The sequence below is a fragment of the Staurois parvus genome, unplaced genomic scaffold (assembly GCF_062004578.1).
Source record: "Staurois parvus isolate SC_StPar_1 unplaced genomic scaffold, SC_StPar_1.0 ptg000978l, whole genome shotgun sequence".
In the NCBI taxonomy this organism is placed as follows: domain Eukaryota; kingdom Metazoa; phylum Chordata; class Amphibia; order Anura; family Ranidae; genus Staurois; species Staurois parvus.
The window spans coordinates 1,029,209-1,041,583 of record NW_028318774.1 but is presented as its reverse complement, the minus strand read 5'-3'; the positions used below and the strand labels follow the sequence as shown (position 1 = coordinate 1,041,583).

Genomic DNA, 12,375 nt, shown 5'->3' with positions numbered 1-12,375 from the left:
ACTTCAGAACAAGTTGACAAAAGCCCAGAAGAACTGTCAGAAATGATGTCATTTTCTTACCACGACAGTTTAAGATATTTCCATGGTAGATCAAGCTTTTTTCCAATCAGTTTTTTTTTCTTTTATAAAGCATTTCTGTTCTCTGTATCAGTTATTCATTTATTTGGAAAATAATGTAAAAGTAGATGAAAAATAGAGAACAGATTGTAATACAACTGATACACCCAGACTGGATCAGTCAGAATCCTTTGAATTGATAGACAGTCCCAGGCAGATAATAGAGAGTTAACTTATCAGAACTTTGTATCAGCTTTCCCTAATTCAAGGATTACATTGCTGTTTAGCCTCCCTGTAAAAGCCCAAGTCAGCCCCCTCCACCCCACCCTCCCTCACCTTAATGTGTTCCCTGAATTCCTAGTGTTCCATTCATTCTGCACTTTGGTAACATGTTTCTTGTAATGTCAATGACACACTTGTAATTAGCAATATTGACACTAGATGGCAGGTCTTTGACATTCTTTGGCTCTGAGCCTCTAATATCACAAAGCCATGCACTTTTCCTGCCGGGTGCGGTGGCGTGCATCTGTAATCCCAGCTACTTGGGAGGCTGAGGCTGTCGGATTGCTTGAGTCCAGGAGTTCTGGTCTACTCTGTGCTATGTTGAGCGGGTGTCCGCACTAAGTTCAGTATCAATATGGTGGCTCTAGGGGAGCCTGGGGCCACCAGGTTGTCCTAAGGAGGGGTGAACCGGCCCAGGTCAGAAATGGAGCAGGTCAAATCCCCCATGCTGATCAGTAGTGGGATTGCACCTGTGAATAGCCAGTGTAGAGCAGCCTGGACAACACAGTGAGACACAGACTTTTTGCTCAATTATTATTACGCTTTTTTACAGCTTTATTGCCCTCACATACAGTATCTACAGTCTTCTCTATGTGTGATTTCACCACTTAAATATTTTAACTTTTTGGGGTGTTTTTTTGTAATATATAGCATTGCTTTCTTTTCAAGATTGAATGCAGCAATGATCATCTTTGAAATAGTTGTGGTTATTTAGGGGGGATTGAAATCGCTCTCAGTGACAATATTCATTTCATAAATAATTATTTATATACAGTTTTTCTTTAAATTTTTTAAATTTTTAACCACTTGCCCTCCAGGGGATTTACCCCCCTTCCTGACCAGGCAATTTTTTGCGATATGGCAGTGCGTTAGTTTAACTGAAAATTTTGCAGTCATGCAACTCTGCACCCAAATCAAATGTATGTCCTTCTTTTCCCCACAAACAGAGCTTTCTTTCGGTGGTATTTGATCGCCTGTGCGGTCTTAATTTTAAAAAAAAAAAATATATATATATTTTTGACTTTTTGCTATTAAACATGTCCAGTATAAAAAATGTTAAAAATCAAATTTCATCATAAATCAAAGCCAAAATGTATTCCGCTACATGTGTTTGCTATAAAAAAATAACAATATAGCGTTTACAAACGGCGGCAATCAGCGACTTTTACCGGGACTGCGGCGGGCATTCTGACGTGAGGAACTGTGCCATACTGTGCTGTGTGCAGTGCTGCTGTTAGTAACCACAGGGTCCCATGCAGCCAACCTGGGAAGCCCCACCCCCCCAAAAAACACGGTTTACAACGCTTCAGTTATGAATGAACACAGTGAGTGATCAGTACCAATCATTCATTGTTTTCATTTAGTAAAGAAAATGGCTGGTTAATGTGACATATATACTGGACCCTTCCCCTGCTCTCCATCCTGGAGGATCCTATTGTGTGTTTACAGCTGCTGGCAGGAAGGAGAGGAGGGAAGCCGGCAGCACTGTGGGGGTGGGGACACATGGGGGGCCTGGTTAGCAGGGGAAAGTGTATGATGCTCAGGGAGGGTGATAGGTACAGCGGGGGGTGGGGGCAATTACTGGACCTGATTCCCTGTATGGCTCTCTCTGCAGCAGCTGAAATCAGGAGGGAGATGAGAAGAAGCCAGCTTTCAGCTGCTGCAGAAAGAGAGGATCGGTCCCAGTGATTTCCCCCCCCGCCATGCTGATCAGCCTCCCTGCCCACATCCTTTCATCCAGCTGCTTGGGCCCCCCTGCTGGCCTGGACCCTGTATAGGAGGACTGGTGGTACCCTTTTATCCACGGCCCTGGCTGTGTGCCCCATGATGTGCTCTGGTCCCACATAATCTGCCCCGCCCTCATGTAATGTATCCTGCTCCCACATCATGTGCTCTGCCCTCATGTTATCTGCCCTGCTTTCATGTTATGTGCCCTGTCTCCATGTAATGTGGCCTGCTTTCATGTAATATGTTCTGCTTCCACATAATCTACCCTGCCCTAATGTAATGTGCCCTGCTCCCACATCATGTGTTCTGCCCTCATGTTATCTGCCCTGCCCTAATGTAATGTGCCCTGTCTCCATGTAATGTGCCCTGCTCCCACATAATCTTCCCTGCTCCCATGTAATATGCCCAGCTCCCATGTAATATGCTCTGCTCCCATATAATGTGCCCTGCTCTCATGTAATGTGCCCTGTCTCCATGTAATGTACCCTGCTCCCACATAATCTGCCCTGCTCTCATGTAATGTGCCCTGTTCCCATGTAATATGCCCAGCTCCCATGTAATATGCTCTGCTCCCATATAATGTGCTCTGCTCTCATGTAATGTGCCCTGCTCCTATGTAATATGCTCTGCTCCCATGTAATGTACCCTGCTCCCATGTAATGTGCTCTGCTCCCATGTAATGTGCTCTGCTCCCATGTAATATGCTCTGCTACCGTATAATATGCTCTGCTCCCATGTAATATGTTCTGCTCCCATGTAATGTGCCCTTTTCCCATGTATTGTGCCCTGCTGTTACACAATGTGCTCTTTCCTGATGTAATGTGCCCTGTTCCCACATAATATGCCCTGCTCTCACGCAATGTGCTCTGTTCTCACATAACGTGCTCTGCTTCCATGTAATGTGTCCTGCTTCTCCCTCATGTAATGAACCCACCTGAGCCCCTGTATCCTGCCCTGCTGCCACCCCAAACAAAGAGAAAGCACAAGTTTCACAATAAATAGGTACGTTTTAATATTTATTCTTTTATTTACTGCTATTTCTAAAAATAATTGTTGTATTAGCAATAGCTTGCTGATCATACCAATCAATCAGTGAGCTGTAGATGTGAACATTATTTCAGGGGTTCCCCGAGATCTCAAACTTTTTGCCAGGGGTTCCTCGAAGGGAAAAGGGTTGAGAAACACTGTTCTAGTATCTCAGAGCAAGCTCCCTCCTCTGCTGGATGCAATGGCGTATATCTGTAATCCCATCTACATGGGAGGCTGAGGATGTTGAGATTGCTATACATCCAGGAGGTCTGGTCTGCCCTGTGCTATGTCAATCAGGTGTCCACACTAAGTTCAGTATTAAACATACAACTGCAAGGTTCCATTTTGTATATAATAATATCAATATTTATAAGCATTGATACAATTGATAATATCCCTAAAATTGGTAGTAATATTGAGAATGTAAAGTCAACATTGTTTTCTAGGGCTGAAGAGAAGTACACTTCAGAACAAGTTGACAAAAGCCCAGAAGAACTGTCAGAAATGATGTCATTTTCTTACCACGACAGTTTAAGATATTTCCATGGTAGATCAAGCTTTTTTCCAATCATTTGTTTTTTCTTGTATAAAACATTTCTGTTCTCTGTATCAGTTATTCATTTATTTGGAAAATAATGTAAAAGTAGATGAAAAATAGAGAACAGATTGTAATACAACTGATACACCCAGACTGGATCAATCGGAATCCTTTGAAGTGATAGACAGTCCCAGGCAGATAATAGAGAGTTAAATTAGCAGAACTTTGTATCAGCTTCCCCTAATTCAAGGATTACATTGCTGTTTAGCCTCCCTGTAAAAGCCCCAGTCAGCCCCCTCCACCCCACCCTCCCTCACCTTAATGTGTTCCCTGAATTCCTAGTGTTCCATTCATTCTGCACTTTGGTAACATGTTTCTTGTAATGTCAATGACACACTTGTAATTAGCAATATTGACACTAGATGGCAGGTCTTTGACATTCTTTGGCTCTGAGCCTCTAATATCACAAAGCCATGCACTTTTCCTGCCGGGTGCGGTGGCGTGCGTCTGTAATCCCAGCTACTTGGGAGGCTGAGGCTGTCGGATTGCTTGAGTCCAGGAGTTCTGGTCTACTCTGTGCTATGTTGAGCGGGTGTCCACACTAAGTTCAGTATCAATATGGTGGCTCTAGGGGAGCCTGGAGCCGCCAGGTTGTCCTAAGGAGGGGTGAACCGGCCCAGGTCAGAAATGGAGCAGGTCAAATCCCCCATGCTGATCAGTAGTGGGATTGCACCTGTGAATAGCCAGTGTAGAGCAGCCTGGACAACACAGTGAGACACAGACTTTTTGCTCATTTATTATTACGCTTTTTTACAGCTTTATTGCCCTCACATACAGTATCTACAGTCTTCTCTATGTGTGATTTCATCACTTAAATATTTTAACTTTTTGGGGTGTTTTTTTGTAATATATAGCATTGCTTTCTTTTCAAGATTGAATGCAGCAATGATCATCTTTGAAATAGTTGTGGTTATTTAGGGGGGATTGAAATCGCTCTCAGTGACAATATTCATTTCATAAATAATTATTTATATACAGTTTTTCTTTAAATTTTTTAAATTTTTAACCACTTGCCCTCCAGAGGATTTACCCCCCTTCCTGACCAGGCTATTTTTTGCGATATGGCAGTGCGTTAGTTTAACTGAAAATTTTGCAGTCATGCAACTCTGCACCCAAATCAAATGTATGTCCTTCTTTTCCCCACAAACAGAGCTTTCTTTCGGTGGTATTTGATCGCCTGTGCGGTCTTAATTTAAAAAAAAAAATATATATATATATATATATTTTTGACTTTTTGCTATTAAACATGTCCAGTATAGAAAATGTTAAAAATCAAATTTCATCATAAATCAAAGCCAAAATGTATTCCGCTACATGTGTTTGCTATAAAAAAATAACAATATAGCGTTTACAAACGGCGGCAATCAGCGACTTTTACCGGGACTGCGGCGGGCATTCTGACGTGAGGAACTGTGCCATACTGTGCTGTGTGCAGTGCTGCTGTTAGGAACCACAGGGTCCCATGCAGCCAACCTGGGAAGCCCCACCCCCCCAAAAAACACGGTTTACAACGCTTCAGTTATGAATGAACACAGTGAGTGATCAGTACCAATCATTCATTGTTTTCATTTAGTAAAGAAAATGGCTGGTTAATGTGACATATATACTGGACCCTTCCCCTGCTCTCCATCCTGGAGGATCCTATTGTGTGTTTACAGCTGCTGGCAGGAAGGAGAGGAGGGAAGCCGGCAGCACTGTGGGGGTGGGGACACATGGGGGGCCTGGTTAGCAGGGGAAAGTGTATGATGCTCAGGGAGGGTGATAGGTACAGCGGGGGGTGGGGGCAATTACTGGACCTGATTCCCTGTATGGCTCTCTCTGCAGCAGCTGAAATCAGGAGGGAGATGAGAAGAAGCCAGCTTTCAGCTGCTGCAGAAAGAGAGGATCGGTCCCAGTGATTTCCCCCCCCCCCCGCCATGCTGATCACCCTCCCTGCCCACATCCTTTCATCCAGCTGCTTGGGCCCCCCTGCTGGCCTGGACCCTGTATAGGAGGACTGGTGGTACCCTTTTATCCACGGCCCTGGCTGTGTGCCCCATGATGTGCTCTGGTCCCACATAATCTGCCCTGCCCTCATGTAATGTATCCTGCTCCCACATCATGTGCTCTGCCCTCATGTTATCTGCCCTGCCCTAATGTAATGTGCTCTGCCCTCATGTTATCTGCCCTGCCCTAATGTAATGTGCCCTGTCTCCATGTAATGTGGCCTTTCTCCATGTAATGTGCCCTGCTCCCACATAATCTTCCCTGCTCTCATGTAATGTGCCCTGCTCCCATGTAATATGCCCAGCTCCCATATAATATGCTCTGCTCCCATATAATGTGCCCTGCTCTCATGTAATGTGCCCTGTCTCCATGTAATGTACCCTGCTCCCACATAATCTGCCCTGCTCTCATGTAATGTGCCCTGCTCCCATGTAATATGCCCAGCTCCCATGTAATATGCTCTGCTCCCATATAATGTGCTCTGCTCTCATGTAATGTGCCCTGCTCCTATGTAATATGCTCTGCTCCCATGTAATGTACCCTGCTCCCATGTAATGTGCTCTGCTCCCATGTAATGTGCTCTGCTCCCATGTAATATGCTCTGCTACCATGTAATGTGCCCTGTTCCCATGTATTGTTCCCTGCTGTTACACAATGTGCTCTTTCCTGATGTAATGTGCCCTGTTCCCACATAATGCCCTGCTCTCACGCAATGTGCTCTGTTCTCACATAACGTGCCCTGCTTCCATGTAATGTGCCCTGCTTCTCCCTCATGTAATGAACCCACCTGAGCCCCTGTATCCAGCCCTGCTGCCCCCCCAAACAAAGAGAAAGCACAAGTTTCACAATAAATAGGTACGTTTTAATATTTATTCTTTTATTTACTGCTATTTCTAAAAATAATTGTTGTATTAGCAATAGCTTGCTGATCATACCAATCAATCAGTGAGCTGTAGATGTGAACATTATTTCAGGGGTTCCCCGAGATCTCAAAATTTTTGCCAGGAGTTCCTCAAAGGGTTAAGGGTTGAGAAACACTGTTCTAGTATCTCAGAGCAAGCTCCTTCCTCTGCTGGATGCAATGGCGTATATCTGTAATCCCATCTACATGGGAGGCTGAGGATGTTGAGATTGCTATACATCCAGGAGGTCTGGTCTGCCCTGTGCTATGTCAATCAGGTGTCCACACTAAATTCAGTATTAAACATACAACTGCAAGGTTCCATTTTGTATATAATAATATCAATATTTATAAGCATTGATACAATTGATAATATCCCTAAAATTGGTAGTAATATTGAGAATGTAAAGTCAACATTGTTTTCTAGGGCTGAAGAGAAGTACACTTCAGAACAAGTTGACAAAAGCCCAGAAGAACTGTCAGAAATGATGTCATTTTCTTACCACGACAGTTTAAGATATTTCCATGGTAGATCAAGCTTTTTTCCAATCATTTGTTTTTTCTTGTATAAAACATTTCTGTTATCTGTATCAGTTATTCATTTATTTGGAAAATAATGTAAAAGTAGATGAAAAATAGAGAACAGATTGTAATACAACTGATACACCCAGACTGGATCAATCGGAATCCTTTGAAGTGATAGACAGTCCCAGGCAGATAATAGAGAGTTAAATTAGCAGAACTTTGTATCAGCTTCCCCTAATTCAAGGATTACATTGTTGTTTAGCCTCCCTGTAAAAGCCCCAGTCAGCCCCCTCCACCCCACCCTCCCTCACCTTAATGTGTTCCCTGAATTCCTAGTGTTCCATTTATTCTGCACTTTGGTAACATGTTTCTTGTAATGTCAATGACACACTTGTAATTAGCAATATTGACACTAGATGGCAGGTCTTTGACATTCTTTGGCTCTGAGCCTCTAATATCACAAAGCCATGCATTTTTCCTGCTGGGTGCGGTGGCGTGCGTCTGTAATCCCAGCTACTTGGGAGGCTGAGGCTGTCGGATTGCTTGAGTCCAGGAGTTCTGGTCTACTCTGTGCTATGTTGAGCGGGTGTCCACACTAAGTTCAGTATCAATATGGTGGCTCTAGGGGAGCCTGGAGCCGCCAGGTTGTCCTAAGGAGGGGTGAACCGGCCCAGGTCAGAAATGGAGCAGGTCAAATCCCCCATGCTGATCAGTAGTGGGATTGCACCTGTGAATAGCCAGTGTAGAGCAGCCTGGACAACACAGTGAGACACAGACTTTTTGCTCAATTATTATTACGCTTTTTTACAGCTTTATTTCCCTCACATACAGTATCTACAGTCTTCTCTATGTGTGATTTCATCACTTAAATATTTTAACTTTTTGGGGTGTTTTTTTGTAATATGTAGCATTGCTTTCTTTTCAAGATTGAATGCAGCAATGAACATCTTTGAAATAGTTGTGGTTATTTAGGGGGGATTGAAATCGCTCTCAGTGACTATATTCATTTCATAAATAATTATTTATATACAGTTTTTCTTTAAATTTTTTAAATTTTTAACCACTTGCCCTCCAGGGGATTTACCCCCCTTCCTGACCAGGCAATTTTTTGCGATATGGCAGTGCGTTAGTTTAACTGAAAATTTTGCAGTCATGCAACTCTGCACCCAAATCAAATGTATGTCCTTCTTTTCCCCACAAACAGAGCTTTCTTTCGGTGGTATTTGATCGCCTGTGCGGTCTTAATTTTAAAAAAAAAAAATATATATATATATTTTTGACTTTTTGCTATTAAACATGTCCAGTATAAAAAATGTTAAAAATCAAATTTCATCATAAATCAAAGCCAAAATGTATTCCGCTACATGTGTTTGCTATAAAAAAATAACAATATAGCGTTTACAAACGGCGGCAATCAGCGACTTTTACCGGGACTGCGGCGGGCATTCTGACGTGAGGAACTGTGCCATACTGTGCTGTGTGCAGTGCTGCTGTTAGGAACCACAGGGTCCCATGCAGCCAACCTGGGAAGCCCCACCCCCCCAAAAAACACGGTTTACAACGCTTCAGTTATGAATGAACACAGTGAGTGATCGGTACCAATCATTCATTGTTTTCATTTAGTAAAGAAAATGGCTGGTTAATGTGACATATATACTGGACCCTTCCCCTGCTCTCCATCCTGGAGGATCCTATTGTGTGTTTACAGCTGCTGGCAGGAAGGAGAGGAGGGAAGCCGGCAGCACTGTGGGGGTGGGGGCACATGGGGGGCCTGGTTAGCAGGGGAAAGTGTATGATGCTCAGGGAGGGTGATAGGTACAGCGGGGGGCGGGGGCAATTACTGGACCTGATTCCCTGTATGGCTCTCTCTGCAGCAGCTGAAAGCAGGAGGGAGATGAGAAGAAGCCAGCTTTCAGCTGCTGCAGAAAGAGAGGATCGGTCCCAGTGATTTCCCCCCCCCCCCGCCATGCTGATCACCCTCCCTGCCCACATCCATTTCATCCAGCTGCTTGGGCCCCCCTGCTGGCCTGGACCCTGTATAGGAGGACTGGTGGTACCCTCTTATCCACGGCCCTGGCTGTGTGCCCCATGATGTGCTCTGGTCCCACATAATCTGCGCTGCCCTCATGTAATGTATCCTGCTCCCACATCATGTGCTCTGCCCTCATGTTATCTGCCCTGCCCTAATGTAATGTGCTCTGCCCTCATGTTATCTGCCCTGCCCTAATGTAATGTGCCCTGTCTCCATGTAATGTGGCCTTTCTCCATGTAATGTGCCCTGCTCCCACATAATCTTCCCTGCTCTCATGTAATGTGCCCTGCTCCCATGTAATATGCCCAGCTCCCATATAATATGCTCTGCTCCCATATAATGTGCCCTGCTCTCATGTAATGTGCCCTGTCTCCATGTAATGTACCCTGCTCCCACATAATCTGCCCTGCTCTCATGTAATGTGCCCTGCTCCCATGTAATATGCCCAGCTCCCATGTAATATGTTCTGCTCCCATATAATGTGCTCTGCTCTCATGTAATGTGCCCTGCTCCTATGTAATATGCTCTGCTCCCATGTAATGTACCCTGCTCCCATGTAATGTGCTCTGCTCCCATGTAATGTGCTCTGCTCCCATGTAATATGCTCTGCTACCATGTAATGTGCCCTGTTCCCATGTATTGTTCCCTGCTGTTACACAATGTGCTCTTTCCTGATGTAATGTGCCCTGTTCCCACATAATGCCCTGCTCTCACGCAATGTGCTCTGTTCTCACATAACGTGCCCTGCTTCCATGTAATGTGCCCTGCTTCTCCCTCATGTAATGAACCCACCTGAGCCCCTGTATCCAGCCCTGCTGCCCCCCCAAACAAAGAGAAAGCACAAGTTTCACAATAAATAGGTACGTTTTAATATTTATTCTTTTATTTACTGCTATTTCTAAAAATAATTGTTGTATTAGCAATAGCTTGCTGATCATACCAATCAATCAGTGAGCTGTAGATGTGAACATTATTTCAGGGGTTCCCCGAGATCTCAAAATTTTTGCCAGGAGTTCCTCAAAGGGTTAAGGGTTGAGAAACACTGTTCTAGTATCTCAGAGCAAGCTCCTTCCTCTGCTGGATGCAATGGCGTATATCTGTAATCCCATCTACATGGGAGGCTGAGGATGTTGAGATTGCTATACATCCAGGAGGTCTGGTCTGCCCTGTGCTATGTCAATCAGGTGTCCACACTAAATTCAGTATTAAACATACAACTGCAAGGTTCCATTTTGTATATAATAATATCAATATTTATAAGCATTGATACAATTGATAATATCCCTAAAATTGGTAGTAATATTGAGAATGTAAAGTCAACATTGTTTTCTAGGGCTGAAGAGAAGTACACTTCAGAACAAGTTGACAAAAGCCCAGAAGAACTGTCAGAAATGATGTCATTTTCTTACCACGACAGTTTAAGATATTTCCATGGTAGATCAAGCTTTTTTCCAATCATTTGTTTTTTCTTGTATAAAACATTTCTGTTATCTGTATCAGTTATTCATTTATTTGGAAAATAATGTAAAAGTAGATGAAAAATAGAGAACAGATTGTAATACAACTGATACACCCAGACTGGATCAATCGGAATCCTTTGAAGTGATAGACAGTCCCAGGCAGATAATAGAGAGTTAAATTAGCAGAACTTTGTATCAGCTTCCCCTAATTCAAGGATTACATTGTTGTTTAGCCTCCCTGTAAAAGCCCCAGTCAGCCCCCTCCACCCCACCCTCCCTCACCTTAATGTGTTCCCTGAATTCCTAGTGTTCCATTTATTCTGCACTTTGGTAACATGTTTCTTGTAATGTCAATGACACACTTGTAATTAGCAATATTGACACTAGATGGCAGGTCTTTGACATTCTTTGGCTCTGAGCCTCTAATATCACAAAGCCATGCATTTTTCCTGCTGGGTGCGGTGGCGTGCGTCTGTAATCCCAGCTACTTGGGAGGCTGAGGCTGTCGGATTGCTTGAGTCCAGGAGTTCTGGTCTACTCTGTGCTATGTTGAGCGGGTGTCCACACTAAGTTCAGTATCAATATGGTGGCTCTAGGGGAGCCTGGAGCCGCCAGGTTGTCCTAAGGAGGGGTGAACCGGCCCAGGTCAGAAATGGAGCAGGTCAAATCCCCCATGCTGATCAGTAGTGGGATTGCACCTGTGAATAGCCAGTGTAGAGCAGCCTGGACAACACAGTGAGACACAGACTTTTTGCTCAATTATTATTACGCTTTTTTACAGCTTTATTGCCCTCACATACAGTATCTACAGTCTTCTCTATGTGTGATTTCATCACTTAAATATTTTAACTTTTTGGGGTGTTTTTTTGTAATATATAGCATTGCTTTCTTTTCAAGATTGAATGCAGCAATGATCATCTTTGAAATAGTTGTGGTTATTTAGGGGGGATTGAAATCGCTCTCAGTGACTATATTCATTTCATAAATAATTATTTATATACAGTTTTTCTTTAAATTTTTTAAATTTTTAACCACTTGCCCTCCAGGGGATTTACCCCCCTTCCTGACCAGGCAATTTTTTGCGATATGGCAGTGCGTTAGTTTAACTGAAAATTTTGCAGTCATGCAACTCTGCACCCAAATCAAATGTATGTCCTTCTTTTCCCCACAAACAGAGCTTTCTTTCGGTGGTATTTGATCGCCTGTGCGGTCCTAATTTTAAAAAAAAAATATATATATTTATTTTTGACTTTTTGCTATTAAACATGTCCAGTATAAAAAATGTTAAAAATCAAATTTCATCATAAATCAAAGTCAAAATGTATTCCGCTACATGTGTTTGCTATAAAAAAATAACAATATAGCGTTTACAAACGGCGGCAATCAGCGACTTTTACCGGGACTGCGGCGGGCATTCTGACGTGAGGAACTGTGCCATACTGTGCTGTGTGCAGTGCTGCTGTTAGGAACCACAGGGTCCCATGCAGCCAACCTGGGAAGCCCCACCCCCCCAAAAAACACGGTTTACAACGCTTCAGTTATGAATGAACACAGTGAGTGATCGGAACCAATCATTCATTGTTTTCATTTAGTAAAGAAAATGGCTGGTTAATGTGACATATATACTGGACCCTTCCCCTGCTCTCCATCCTGGAGGATCCTATTGTGTGTTTACAGCTGCTGGCAGGAAGGAGAGGAGGGAAGCCGGCAGCACTGTGGGGGTGGGGGCACATGGGGGGCCTGGTTAGCAGGGGAAAGTTTATGATGCTCAGGGAGG

General features: G+C 43.6%; 4 non-coding genes across 4 annotated transcripts; all 4 read left to right on the top strand.

Moving 5' to 3' along the window:
* Positions 1-562: 562 nt before the first annotated feature.
* LOC149441519 (signal recognition particle RNA) lies at positions 563-863 on the top strand. The gene has a single exon (XR_016307346.1).
* Positions 864-4,120: 3,257 nt separating this feature from the next.
* LOC149441518 (signal recognition particle RNA) lies at positions 4,121-4,421 on the top strand. The gene has a single exon (XR_016307339.1).
* A 3,165-nt stretch (positions 4,422-7,586) lies between these two features.
* Positions 7,587-7,887, top strand: LOC149441517 (signal recognition particle RNA). Its single transcript, XR_016307350.1, has one exon.
* Positions 7,888-11,049: 3,162 nt separating this feature from the next.
* Positions 11,050-11,350, top strand: LOC149441516 (signal recognition particle RNA). The gene has a single exon (XR_016307349.1).
* Positions 11,351-12,375: the final 1,025 nt, after the last annotated feature.